Source organism: Paralichthys olivaceus, chromosome 23 (genome assembly GCF_024713975.1).
Source record: "Paralichthys olivaceus isolate ysfri-2021 chromosome 23, ASM2471397v2, whole genome shotgun sequence".
NCBI classification, from domain to species: domain Eukaryota; kingdom Metazoa; phylum Chordata; class Actinopteri; order Pleuronectiformes; family Paralichthyidae; genus Paralichthys; species Paralichthys olivaceus.
In genome coordinates, this window is record NC_091115.1 from 14,834,584 (window position 1) to 14,847,125 (window position 12,542).

The 12,542-nt window shown below is 40.4% G+C and overlaps 1 long non-coding RNA gene across 3 annotated transcripts in view; it reads left to right on the forward strand.

Moving 5' to 3' along the window:
- The first annotated feature begins 5,341 nt into the window (after window positions 1–5,341).
- Window positions 5,342–12,542, forward strand: part of LOC138406793 (uncharacterized) — a 42,723-nt gene continuing 35,522 nt past the window's right edge. For 2 of the 3 annotated variants that reach the window (XR_011240172.1, XR_011240171.1), the window contains exon 1: window positions 5,346–5,480. This is a non-coding gene — a long non-coding RNA (uncharacterized lncRNA). Of the gene's footprint in view, window positions 5,481–12,542 lie in introns of all 3 variants that reach the window. The other variant, XR_011240173.1, reaches the window with a different exon arrangement.

Consider the following 12,542-nt stretch of genomic DNA (forward strand, 5'->3'; position numbering starts at 1 on the left):
GCTTCTGCTTTAGGTGAGACTCTGTTATGCAGCTTTGCAAAAAAGGAAATAGGGGGTAAACTCGTAATCTGCTCTTAATAGAACAAACTCATCTCAACAGATAAATATTAATTCATCAAAATCCAAACATTATCTGCTGAGAAACTGAGGATCTGTCCTCTGAGTTTGGTGAAGGGATGAAACTGTGAACATGAAAACAGTACGCTTTTTAATAAAGAATAATTAAAAAATAACAATTCCCCTTGCCAGCAAATGCAAAAAATGACCCTACACCAGCCTTACATGACTTATTGACCCAGTCATCGATGAATCTGAAGGTCTGTGGGTCAATCCTTGGATCCTTCAGTCCCTACATCAAAGTGTCCTTGGGCAAGGCACGTTAATTACCCAGAATGTTGTGTGATTAGTGTGTGAAATGGATGTGACTATATATAGAAGCACTGTATGAATGTGTGTGTGTCTACTGACCATTCTGTGTTCCACTGTGTAATAACTGTTTTCTTGTGCCTGTTGCTAAGATGAGAGATTAGTCTCACCCCTCCTTAAAGAACAGCCAGCCCCTGTTTGGACCCTGAGTTTCAAATGGACAGCTGATCATGTAAGTGTTCGAGATTAGGCACTGGCTATGAACTGGCCCTTGAACAGCCTTGGTGGGAAAGTGCTGATGGTGGCCCAGTCTACGTCCTGAGTCACAGCCGCCTGTGTGGATTAAAAAAAGATGGACACTGTATTTGTGTTTGTAGAAAACTTGTGTGTGTGTGTGTGTGTGTGTGCACGCAGAAGCTACATTATATTTGACATGCTGACTTTTTTGCCAGGGAGTGTGGATAAAACTCTACAAACAATAATTAGTTTGGTTGAAGTGTGTTTGCAGAGGTTTACTTTAGTTGTGGCGGTGCAGCCTGCCAGACTCCGTCCAACGTGTCCCTGTGACTCTAAACACACATGAGAAGTAAACAGACGCAGACAGAATGAGAACATTATGATCAGTAAAACGTCTGTTTAATGAAGATGGCTGTGTCGGCCGACGGTAGATTACTTCATTCAAAGCTCCTCTCACTTTCAATTTACTTTGAAGCAAACTGTGCGGCTGCCAGAATCACTGCTAAATGCTTCTTCCTAACATCAGGTGAGCTCATGGGCTGACCAAAGGGGAAGGATTTGCAGCATATTGAGTAAAGCGACTGGACGGTTTCCAATATCTTCAGGCGCCCAAAGCTTTACCGTGCACTACCCCTCTGCATGCTGAGCCATAAAGTCCTGATGATAAGCAGACAGAGAGGGGAGCATTAAATATTTTACGTCAGACATTTCCATTGATCAACTGGAGCCTCTTATCCAGCTCAGCTGCCTCCGTGTCATTACACAGAGGCAGATCACACGCCGCGTGCACCCAGCGGCGTGCTAATGAGCCAGCCGAGCCAAGGTAAGCCTGTGCACACCGTTGCATCAGGCCTCGCGAGCGGCACTCGTGTAAGCAAACTAAATTTAGCGCCGTGGATTTCTGATCTTGCACGAGGTTGATGAGCATTTCCCCCGATGTCACAATTAGGCCCCTGCAAACCTCTGAGCTCTCTGGAGCTGTACACTGTCTGATATTTGAATCACAGAGGCTGTAGAGTCCCAGGTTTGAATATGGAAATTCTTTTGAGCACCTTTTTTATTTTGACAGGGAAGTCTGAGCATGTGCAGAGGCGGATCTAGGATTAGGGGATAAAGGGGCCACAATTTACACAGAGGGGCCAATCATTTGTCCAAAAGCCATTTACAATTCCTGATTCATTAAGCTGCATGTTTATTTCATTTCTTGTTTCCTGTAAGCTTTGAACAAGGCCACACATCAATTCATATATTTGTTCCTTGTCAAAAACATTGTGTACTTCAATACTCACAAGTCACAGTTTGTCTCACAGGGCTTAACAAGACATCCCCTGCCCTTAACTCTCATCAAGAGTAAGACGTAGAGCCACATGTGAGGGATCCCTCTGCCAGGATGGACAGAAGTGCAACAGATGCTGTAAGTTAACAGACCATATAATAACAGTATTTACAAATACTGATGATGTCTAACATGTTTAAAGTATGTGTACATAAGAAAATGTCCGACAGAGTTACAGGGAGCAATCCAGTTGTTTTCGTAAACCATGATCGCGATGCACCATCATAATCTACCATCCACTAATATCACGATTTCATGATCCTCCATCATCTCGATACTGTCCCGATCATGATCCACAATGTCGACAGGACAGAACAATTAAACATACAGAACTGCGTACATCCAACATACTACTACTTAGATCACGTACAGACAGTGTACTGCTGGGTAAAGCACTTGAGCACATGAATCAAGTTTTCCATCAATTTAATAAACACATTTGTTTCCTTGAATATAAAATCTGCACATTTAAGACGAAACTGCAAAGATATGTTTCTATTGTGAGCATCAAGGATTGATTCCCTGTGGCAAATGAACAACCAATAAACAATTAAAACATGAATCATGTTTATTTGGTTCAGTTGAGACAACATAAACTTCATTGTGCATATTTTAAGAAACAAACACAACCCCATCCCAAGTGGAGCGGCAGCTGCTTTGACTAAGACGTCTTCTGTGATGATCACAGCATAGAAGCTGAAAGTCTGCTCACTAATTCATTCGCATTGTTTGTGTTGACGGGACGTCAGCCTGACATCTGCACACAGCTGGAAAGCTGGAGTTACACAGCAGCAGAGACAGACACTGTTCCCTCTGCTTCCCTGGCTTCACACCTCATTTAGAGAAAACGTCTCTTTAATAAACACAAAGTGCCACCAACACTAACAGCCCTTCTCTCAGCTTACTGGCAGATCACAAACAAATTTAAGGTGCATGCATACTTCCATCTGCTGCACTTGTTTTTTCAATACGTGTTTTACTCCAGGAGGTGAAATTACATTCTCTGGTATTACGGAGGGCTGACACTAGATATGAAGCACACTAACATCTAGCTACGTCTGAATAAAACAGTTTTATCTAGCGGAGCTTGCTCAGCCCTTGTCAGGGAACAACAGGGTTTGCATCAGCAAGGTTTCAAAGAGGGACCTGCAGATTTTTTGAGATGTCACCGAGTCTTTTCTGATAATACAGCTACTCTGTATTTGGAACACAAACTGTTCCAGAAATCTCTGAACCATTAATTTTATCAGCTTCGCTCTTGTATTAATATAATATAGTATAATATATATTTTATCCCTGTTACTTTAGTTTGTGATGATAAATGTGACCATGTTCATATTCCTGCTAATCTTCATCTTCTGTATTTACAGTGCGATGTGAAAGTCTGTTGCTGTGACATGATGTCGTAACCATTCACATGTTTAGAGTTAACTGGTACATATTTAATGTCTGCATGTAAAATGCACGTTTCCATCACGTCGCTGAACATCTGCTCTGTGGAGTAGTCAGTAGTGACCAGTTAGTATTGAGGTGTTTGATTTCTATGTTTTGCCTGCAACATTCTTTTTTGATTGCATTGATCGTTGCAAGATTGCATTAATAACGAAATGTTCAGACAGCGTTGTATTGGATTTTCAAATGCTTAAAATTTAATCGTCATTTTACTCAGACTCAAACCGAGGAGGCTTCTCTCTCCAGTCATGATATATATATATATATATATATATATATATATATATATATATATAAAAGTGGAAAATTATAGACAAATATAAAAAAAATATGAGGATAAGGCATATCAACATTTTTATAAATATTGCAGAATGGTGCAAGAATTCTCTTCATCTGTATTTTTACATTAACTAAGTACAAAAGATGAATTAATGTTCAATTTAATTCTATTTAAAGCTCTTACAGTGGTTTCTAAAACAAAAATCTGCATCACACAGTTGTAAAATGCAACAGTCTCGGTTTAAGTAAATTCCTGATGGATCCAGACATCCCTGTAATGGATTTGGACTAAAACATTAAACACTCTCAGGGTCTTGTTGTCTATTTGTGCTGTGGTGCATTCAGGCACCAAATTACAGCGAGAACACTGGAGGTGTTTGATAGCATCTATTCTCAGTTTATCTCTGACTCTCAGCTGATGAGTAATTAACGAAAAACATTTCAAATCCGCCGCACTCGACAGAAATGAGAAAGTAAATAACCTGAACGGCTTCTGCCCTCATTTGAAATGAAAAAAATGGCTGCTCCAGTCCTCAACTGCATCCAGAGCAGCTGAGCAGCCTTTAATGGCTGCCTCCATGAAAATAAATAACATAAGTAAATAAAGAGAATCGCGCACTGAGAGGGTTGAATTACTTTTAAATTACCATACTACTTCCCTGCAATTCCGGCCTTGTCATTTATGACATGCAGCATTTATGGAGTCTGTGAAGTAGCAAGCAATTTAGATGTCAGCCATCACCAGAGCTGCTGTAATAGACCACACGTGAACGGGACTCTAACCTCTCCCCATCCCAAACTTGACAACTGGAATTGAGTGTGTGATGAATTTGGTTTCAATCAGTAGCACGCAGGTTTTATTCATCGACTCCACATCAGGCACTGATTAAATTTGTTTAACCCTGTGTGTCTTTTATGTTTCACGTCCTTTCAGGAAGATTCCCGAAGCGTATTTTCTCTGGGTGACTATGTAAAATATGCATGATGTGCTTTCTGACTTCATCATGACATCATTACTTAATTACACACCTTGTAGTCGACCACCACCAAACATATTTTCCTCCAAGTCTGTGTGAATCTTCCTTGTCTTTGGCGCTGATGAGCCAAAAGATCAAGTATTTTATCATTTGTAAAACCTTCACTTAACTACAACTTAACAACATGCTCCACATTTCTCATTTGAACACATGTGACAGGCTGATGAAAGGACACCGAAGGTAAAACCTTATTTTGTTAATATTATGACTTAATTCTTGTCATGTTCTGACTTTTTTCTCAAAATATTACCTTTATTATTGTAATTTCTTTCTTGTGTAATTGAACAACTTGTTTTTTGTAATATTTCGAGCATTTACTGTTGTAAATGTGTGACTTCCCCACATTTGTTCCCTTTATATGTTCATTCTTGTGTCTAAAGAATTAGTGTTAGTCTTGTTTTCCTTTAATTTAGTGTCAATCTTAAATCTAAACCACTGAACTAGAAGAGACACAGCGCCCCCTGTGGCCACGGGTGGTACTGAGTGAGCTGCGCGCACCTGGTCAGGAGGTCAGAGGTCAGACAGTGGCGTTAGCAGCTGTGCTAGCGTTAGCGGCTATCCGGGAGGATTCCAGCAGGTGAAGCTATGAGGCTGTGCAGAACTGTGTCAGTCACCACGAGGAGAAACAGAAATATATATATTCTCTGCGAGGAGGGGGGATTATATACATGTGGATTACATACATGTGGATTACATACATGTGGATTACATGCACATGGATTCTATGCTGCAGGATCCAGCTCAGCAGGAGAGAGGACAGTTCACTTCATCAGGTAAAGACTCAAAGTTTAGTTTGAACAACGTGGAAATCAATGTTAACTTGTTCATTACAGGCACCTGTGACGTGCGCGTGCATGTGAGAGAGTGTGTGACCTCACTCTTGGCGTGTATATATATTAATAATAATATTTCTTCATTCGTGGCCCACTGACTCCAAACTAATACCAAGTTCTATAGCTTCCCTACACGAACAGTTTGTGTGTCTGTCTTTTGACTGACTCCAAACCAATGCTGGATTGTATTATTACCCACATGCATTATTTTATTAAATCCCTTTGCCTCTTATATTTTATATTCAAATCATATTTTAAATATGGACCTGGAAAAACCAGGTTCAGCTTCCAAGTTGAAACTTGCACGACCAAATGTCACTAAGATCTGAGATGGTGCAGTCCAGTACTTTGACACCAAATGATGTGAGTGTGTTGCTGGGGACCCAAAGGAAAGGAAGCTTAGAAAAACTTTCATGTAGTTCATTAAACAAGCAATAATCTATGGTTGGGTGGCATCCCTCCATTTTAAACCTGTTGTGTGTTGTAGTGTCCCAGATGAAATCTGATCTGCAGCTTCTATAAAACAATGTCCAGTTTTTCAAATGTTAAAAATAGGAGCAATGTCAGTGTTGTTTTCCATTAACTGCCCCTGTGCCTGAAGCTACAGATCTTCAATCTTGATAAATATTTATAAGATCCCTCTGTGTAACATGATTCATATTTCTCCTGATGAATTCGATGAAGTACACCATCAGTCTAGGAGTCATACTTGCATTGGCCGACTGGCTCTCTTTGTTTTCAGTCTGTTTTGTAACAAAAATGAGAACACCTCTTTTAAATACCAAAAAAGTCATGGTAGCAGACACAGTAGCTAACTATTGAAGGGCTGTGGCTCAGGAGGTAGAGCGGGTCAGCTAATAACCAGAATATCAGCTGTTTGATCCCGGTCTCCCCCAAATTGCCCTGATGTCTCTCTCTCCGCGGTAGTGTGTGATTGATGTGTGAAAGTGTGTGAATGGTGAAACTGTACTGGCAAGAGCTCTGAGCGGCCGTCAAGACCAGAGGAGCACGGTGTAACTACAGACATTCTGTCGCTCCCAGCTTCAGAGGTGTCTCCCTCTGACCTAACTGGAAAAGGATGTTGAGCACTTAACTCAAATTAAAGTTTCACAACATCCCTTCAGCACCCTGTTGTAGACATGACAGATGGCACGGCCGTGCCGACCCACGCGTTCTGCTATATTCATGAAATTAAAAAAAAAACGTTTGAACAATTTGGCGGCATCCATTCGTGGAGCAATCGAAATGCATGTGCGGTAAAGAAAGAAAGGTGAGAGAGCAGTAACTCACAGGATGCATTTGTACTGCTCTTAATGATCTGATGGATTATAGCCAGAAGGCGTCTCAGAGATAAATTCTAATGTGGTTGAGGGTGTTTGGAGCCTTGTGCTGGGTTAAACAACAGCACTCGTTACCAACTGAAATGTCTTTATTACTGTTTACGTGTGTGGTTTATATATCTAATACTTATATATAAGTTTATATAGATTTGAATGATTTACTTACCTGGCGTTAGTTTTTCATAGTTTACATGTCGGATATTTCAGAGGTCTGTTAAGCAACTGACAAAAATCTTCAGACCAAAGTTCACAGCTTTTCAAAATAAAAGCTCTGTAAATCAGCTTGATATAAAGCTTGCAGCGACAAAAAAACATGTGCTTTTACTTTGTAAACAAATTGCTGAATAGGAAGTGATTCAATGTATGTCATTGAATGTCAGCCCGATATGGTGAAATAAAATTATGAATTCATCCAGATGGTTAATTTAAGTTTATTCATATTGAATATATATCAAGTGCCCAAATCGCACCCAATTTGACACTGCACTTCCTGTGGCCATTATCAGTACACATGCGAAGTGTGAACCTGAATATATAGAATTTTCTCTTGTAACAGCTTTAGAAAATTGGGCTTTTACGGGCAAATATTCATCCAGTTCACACTTTTTGTGACTTAAAGTCAGGTTTAGTTGGAGCTACAACAACAGATGTCTTGAATGTATGATTGTATTCTGCACATGTTTTCCCCACTGGGTGCTGATGTGGGTATAACATACAGTTGACATCGGTGCAAACAGAATGAGATGTAAAAACAGAGAGTAAACAAACGCTGAGTCACTGTGGCCCTTTGCACCAACGCTGCCTCCATCCACATGCAAAACACATTCATTCCTGCAGCGCCTAATGACAACACGACACAACAGACACACAGGAGTCACAAATTAAATCAGTGCATGAGTAATGCAAATGAAAGGAGATGACGAATACACATGAATAACAGCAAAGAGTAAACAATAATCCTCACCCCTCAGACGACACTAAGCTTCATAAACAGACTATCAAGTAGCCGGATGTGAAAGTAAAGCAGCTTTATACTGTCTGTGTGTGTGTGTTAGTGTGTGTGTGTGTCTGTGTTAGTGTGTGTGTGTGTGTGATTGTGTGAGAGATGGAGTGAGTGAGTGAGTGGAGGGGAGGTGGGATTATTGATCTTTGGGCGCCAGGAAACCCTGTTCTCCCATTTCCACTGTAATGAAACATAATCGCCTTGTGAGTGGAAACTTTGCCTCGAAGAAAGACTTCAGATAATCTGGGCCTTTTCCAGTTGGCACCGAGTTAGGCTGTGTGTGTGTGTGTGTGCGTGTATTGAGAATGAGGAATACTATGCAGAGTAAGTGAAACCTCTTGAATCTACAATGAATAGCAAACTGCAATATATTTGTTATCCTCCACCAAAGAAGTAACATTTTCACCCCTCTCCGTTTGTTAATTGGTATGTTGGTTTGATTCTACACACTGCACCTTTAACTGTGCATCCTCTGAAGGTCATATTTCATGAGTTGTGAATTTGTTGTTTTTTCTGAAATACGCAAAAATGAAAATGAATCTATGGCTGGTCAGTAGCAATAAGGTATTGAGGTATGAGACTCAGCCCTATTCGATACTTGGTAGACTTCATAGATAACTAAGCTTTCTATTTTCCTAAACTTTCAAGCTCCTTTTTGTATAAATGTCTCAGCATGACAGCTTGAATATTCGGTGACAGAGAAGGAGAAATGTGCAAACTCAAAGTTTGAGAGCAAGGGAGACTTTTTTTTAACATATTAGCCCAACTGGCATTTACTCTGCCTGTCAGCTGCTGTCTGAGCAAACAGGAAGGAGACAGAGAAAAAGCCAGAGGAGCGACCACAGCTGTCAGGTAGAGCTGTGTGTCACTGAACACTTACACCCCATTTATAGAAAAGAACAGAGGAGCGCAACAGCAATCACTGAGCTATTTGTCAGAGTTTCAGCCATCTATTGTTGCTCTGGGTGAGCAGAGCGAGGGATACATGCCTGGCTTTTTATCTGCTACGTTTACCCAACAATTACTGTATTCCTCTGCTTTTTCTCCTTATTTAAGTCGAGCGAGTTGGTCTTTCTGTATCAGGATAATGACCAACACATTTAGAAGCAGGGTCTCATGTTCCGATAAGGCTGCGTTCTTTGTTTCACGCTCGAGCACAAAGCGAAGCTGGCATCATTAGAAACTTTGAGAACCGGAGCCCAAAGGCTGCGAGGAGCCTTACATCACTGCTGTTGCTATGCAACACAAAGTTCAACAACAAGTTACACAAGCTACATGTTAATTAGTGCTCCGCCAGCTAACGAAGAGTAAAAATGGAGATAATGAAGACAAAGTGTGGGTTTAAATGTGCAGTTCACCCAAAACCAACATGTCACTGGTGGCATGCAGTCAGTGTATGTGGATAGTGTGTCTGCATATACAATATTGCAATGAACGAAGATGAACTGATCCAGCACCAGCAGGAACATGCTATTGCACATATTATTTCACTCAGATCAGATTCACCTCCTCTTCTTCCAGTCATTAAACGCCTTCCTGTGGTCAGAGTCACTTATGTAAAGTGCCTTGACATAATTTATGTATTTATGTAAAACTGAATTGACTTAGAAGCAGCGTTTGCCTTCGGTGTTGTTTTTAGAGGCTTCCACCATGCCAATCAGAGCTGTAGTGGTAAAAACATGTGCCTATAATTATCCAGCAGCTCTCTGACGCGGTTATAAAAGGTGGATAAACTTCAGTCATTGCATACAAAACATATTAAGAGATAACAGTAAAATCCTGCTTTTGCATTAATGCATATATATATATAGCATGACTGGAGAGAGAAGCGTCCTACAATTTTGTAGTCTGAGTAAAATGACAATCAAGATCTTTGAATCCATTACAACACCATCTTAACATTTAATTTTTAATGCAATCTTGCAATGATAAATGCAATCAAATAAGAGTGTTGGATCACTGTCTCAGGTATATGCATGTATATAAAAATAGGATTTAAAGTCATGGACATATGTCTTCAATCTCCAGCCAGCATCATCGGACATTAGTTTTGAAATTAAATTAGATAGCTTGCCAAGATCAGTGCAGCTTCTTACAATTCAAGCCTGATTGGATTTATCAAACATCATGTTGTTAATCTTACTAACAGATAAACAAGCAACCACCATTTCCCATTTGCAACCTATAATTATGGCTGTGGTTTTTTTTTGCTGGATGTTTGAAAAAGTGCTCAACTTGCTGTTCTGGGTTTGTACCCTCATGGTTGATGCATTTATTGTGAGTCGCTTTGGATAAAAGCGTCAGATAAATGACATGTAATGCAATGTAATGTAATTTGAGTCATGTTAGTATGTTACGTCGCATATCCATCAGTTTCAGTCCCCTCCATCCACATTGCTGTCGACATGGGCCGTTAACGCGAGTGCTTTTAGGCGTGTTGTCGCCATAGAGTAACCAATCTGTCCTTTTATCAACCTCCATACGCTCCGGTAATTTACCTCAGCAGCAACGTTTTGCCCACCATCCATGACACGAGCCTGCCGAGGCTCGCGCCGTCAAGTTTAGTTTCATAAGCCAGCGTGAGGCGGTTTGCATGACTAATGATGCTTCACAGTTGCTCTGCTCCTCTGCTGACAAGAGTTTTCAAAAAGTTAGGAGATAGATAAACTTACAGGGAGTGATGAGTGGCAGTATCTTTTCTGTTGAATTTGAGAACTCATCATTGATATTTTTTTGCTACCTTAAGACCTGAGGCCCAGAATAGAAATATTCTCTAAAACCCTCAAAGAGTTGTTCGAAAACAGCCTCCTAAAACCTGAAGGTTTTATGAAGAGCTGACAGAATGACCAATCTGTATAAAACCTTTTGAAGCAGCCTCTGAAGCAGAGGCAGACATGAAATAAATACAACATTTGATAGCTTTTATTGTAAATCATCTATAAAGCCAGCAAACAGATCCCCCCTTCTTCTTTCTCCTCCTCCTCCTCAAACATGTCTCTCACAGACTGAGCCTTGGTCAGCGTGTCAGCAGGAACATTATCTGGATCTGAATCTTCTTCATTGTTATTTTCATCATTGTTTTCGTCTTTGAAACTTTGCTGTTATCTGTTTCAGTATCAAATTTGTTAACTTTCTTGCAGGCTAGAGGGCTAACAAACAAACTGCATTTCCAATAACGCCTTTCCCGCGAGGTCTTCAGCGAGCACAATGTAGTTATTCGTCTCTAAAGAGAGAAGCATGCAGAAGTCACATTCGGTCTTTATGGGTTAATAGAAAACTTTGCACTCTCTAAAGGATTCTTGATATTTTCGAGTCAGGTTCCTGAGAACAGTAACTTTATAGCATACGTTTTCACAGTTTACTGATTTCCTACAAGATTTGCTCCCACACTGACCTATCATGTAATCAGAGGTACTGAGTACACACAGGTTCATTTGGGTGCAGTTTTATAAGATCAAATCTCTGTGGCAGTAAATCTAGACTCTCGCAGAATAACAGTTTGTTCTGGTCCAACTTCAGCTGCCTTGCACTGAACTGCTTAGTATTGCCCCTAGCTAGATTAAATGTAAGGGAGTGGGGGCGACAGATATAAAGTGAAAGGAACAAAAAGAAAATATCTCCCAGTGAAAAATCAGTGTCTTACACCTAGAAGACAACGATGAAGATGTCAATAGAATTTGTGGTGATGAGAGTGTCTTATGTGTTGTCAAGAAAATCATGTTATCTTGCGGAGTTAATACGTCACTTCCTGTCTCTGTCTACTGCACCCGGCTGCTCCACCTCTCGTCTGAATGATACGGAGGGTTTGTCGCTGTTATGAACATGCAGAGAACCTCCCGCTGTGTTGTGCATGTGTGATAAGCAAACTACAGGTAAAGTCTGGACCAAATCTCTGGACTTTATCTGCTGGTCATGTCTGAAAACTATAAGCTGTAGTTGCTTTTAATTTTGATTACCAATATTTATCCAATATGTACATGAAAAATATAATTCAGAGCACATTATGTTTCTCTCATTACATTTATCGTAGAAATTCACTTGTGCATATTGTGGATTCTGGTATACATGGTTGATATACAACACGTGACTGTGTATTAACCTTTTATTAATAGTGTATGAAGAAACTCATGAATTCTGTTTAGGGACCCTGTGCCTTTCCAACCATTTAGTTCAATCAGTCGCTGCTAATGTCAAAGGTGTTAAACTGTCACCCATTCACATCTTTCCAGTCTCAGCTGAGCAGCAGCGAGAATAGAATGAATCCCCGGAGTCCTTGTGTTTGCGCTCTGTGCTGCTGCGTCCTGCTCAATTATAGTTAGGCTGGAGGACAGTGAAGGGCATGACTTCTGAAGGTAAATGTATCCAGTGTGGGTCTGTAGAGGGACGGCTCACACACACATGAATAGGTTGGGTCTTTGTTGTGAGTGACAACGTAATAAACCCCAGGACCCAGTTAAAGACGCCATATGTTGGCTTGTTATTGATCAAAAATGACCCCGGAGGAGGGTCAAATAAATATTGGTGAACCAATTGATCAACACTTCATCTGAATGTGTAATTTTTGTGTTTCCCTTCGCTTAAAGTCACAGGAACAGCTGAGGTCAGCATTGAAAATTAACACGACCTTGTTTTTTGTCAAAGTCAAATCTTCCACCCCCA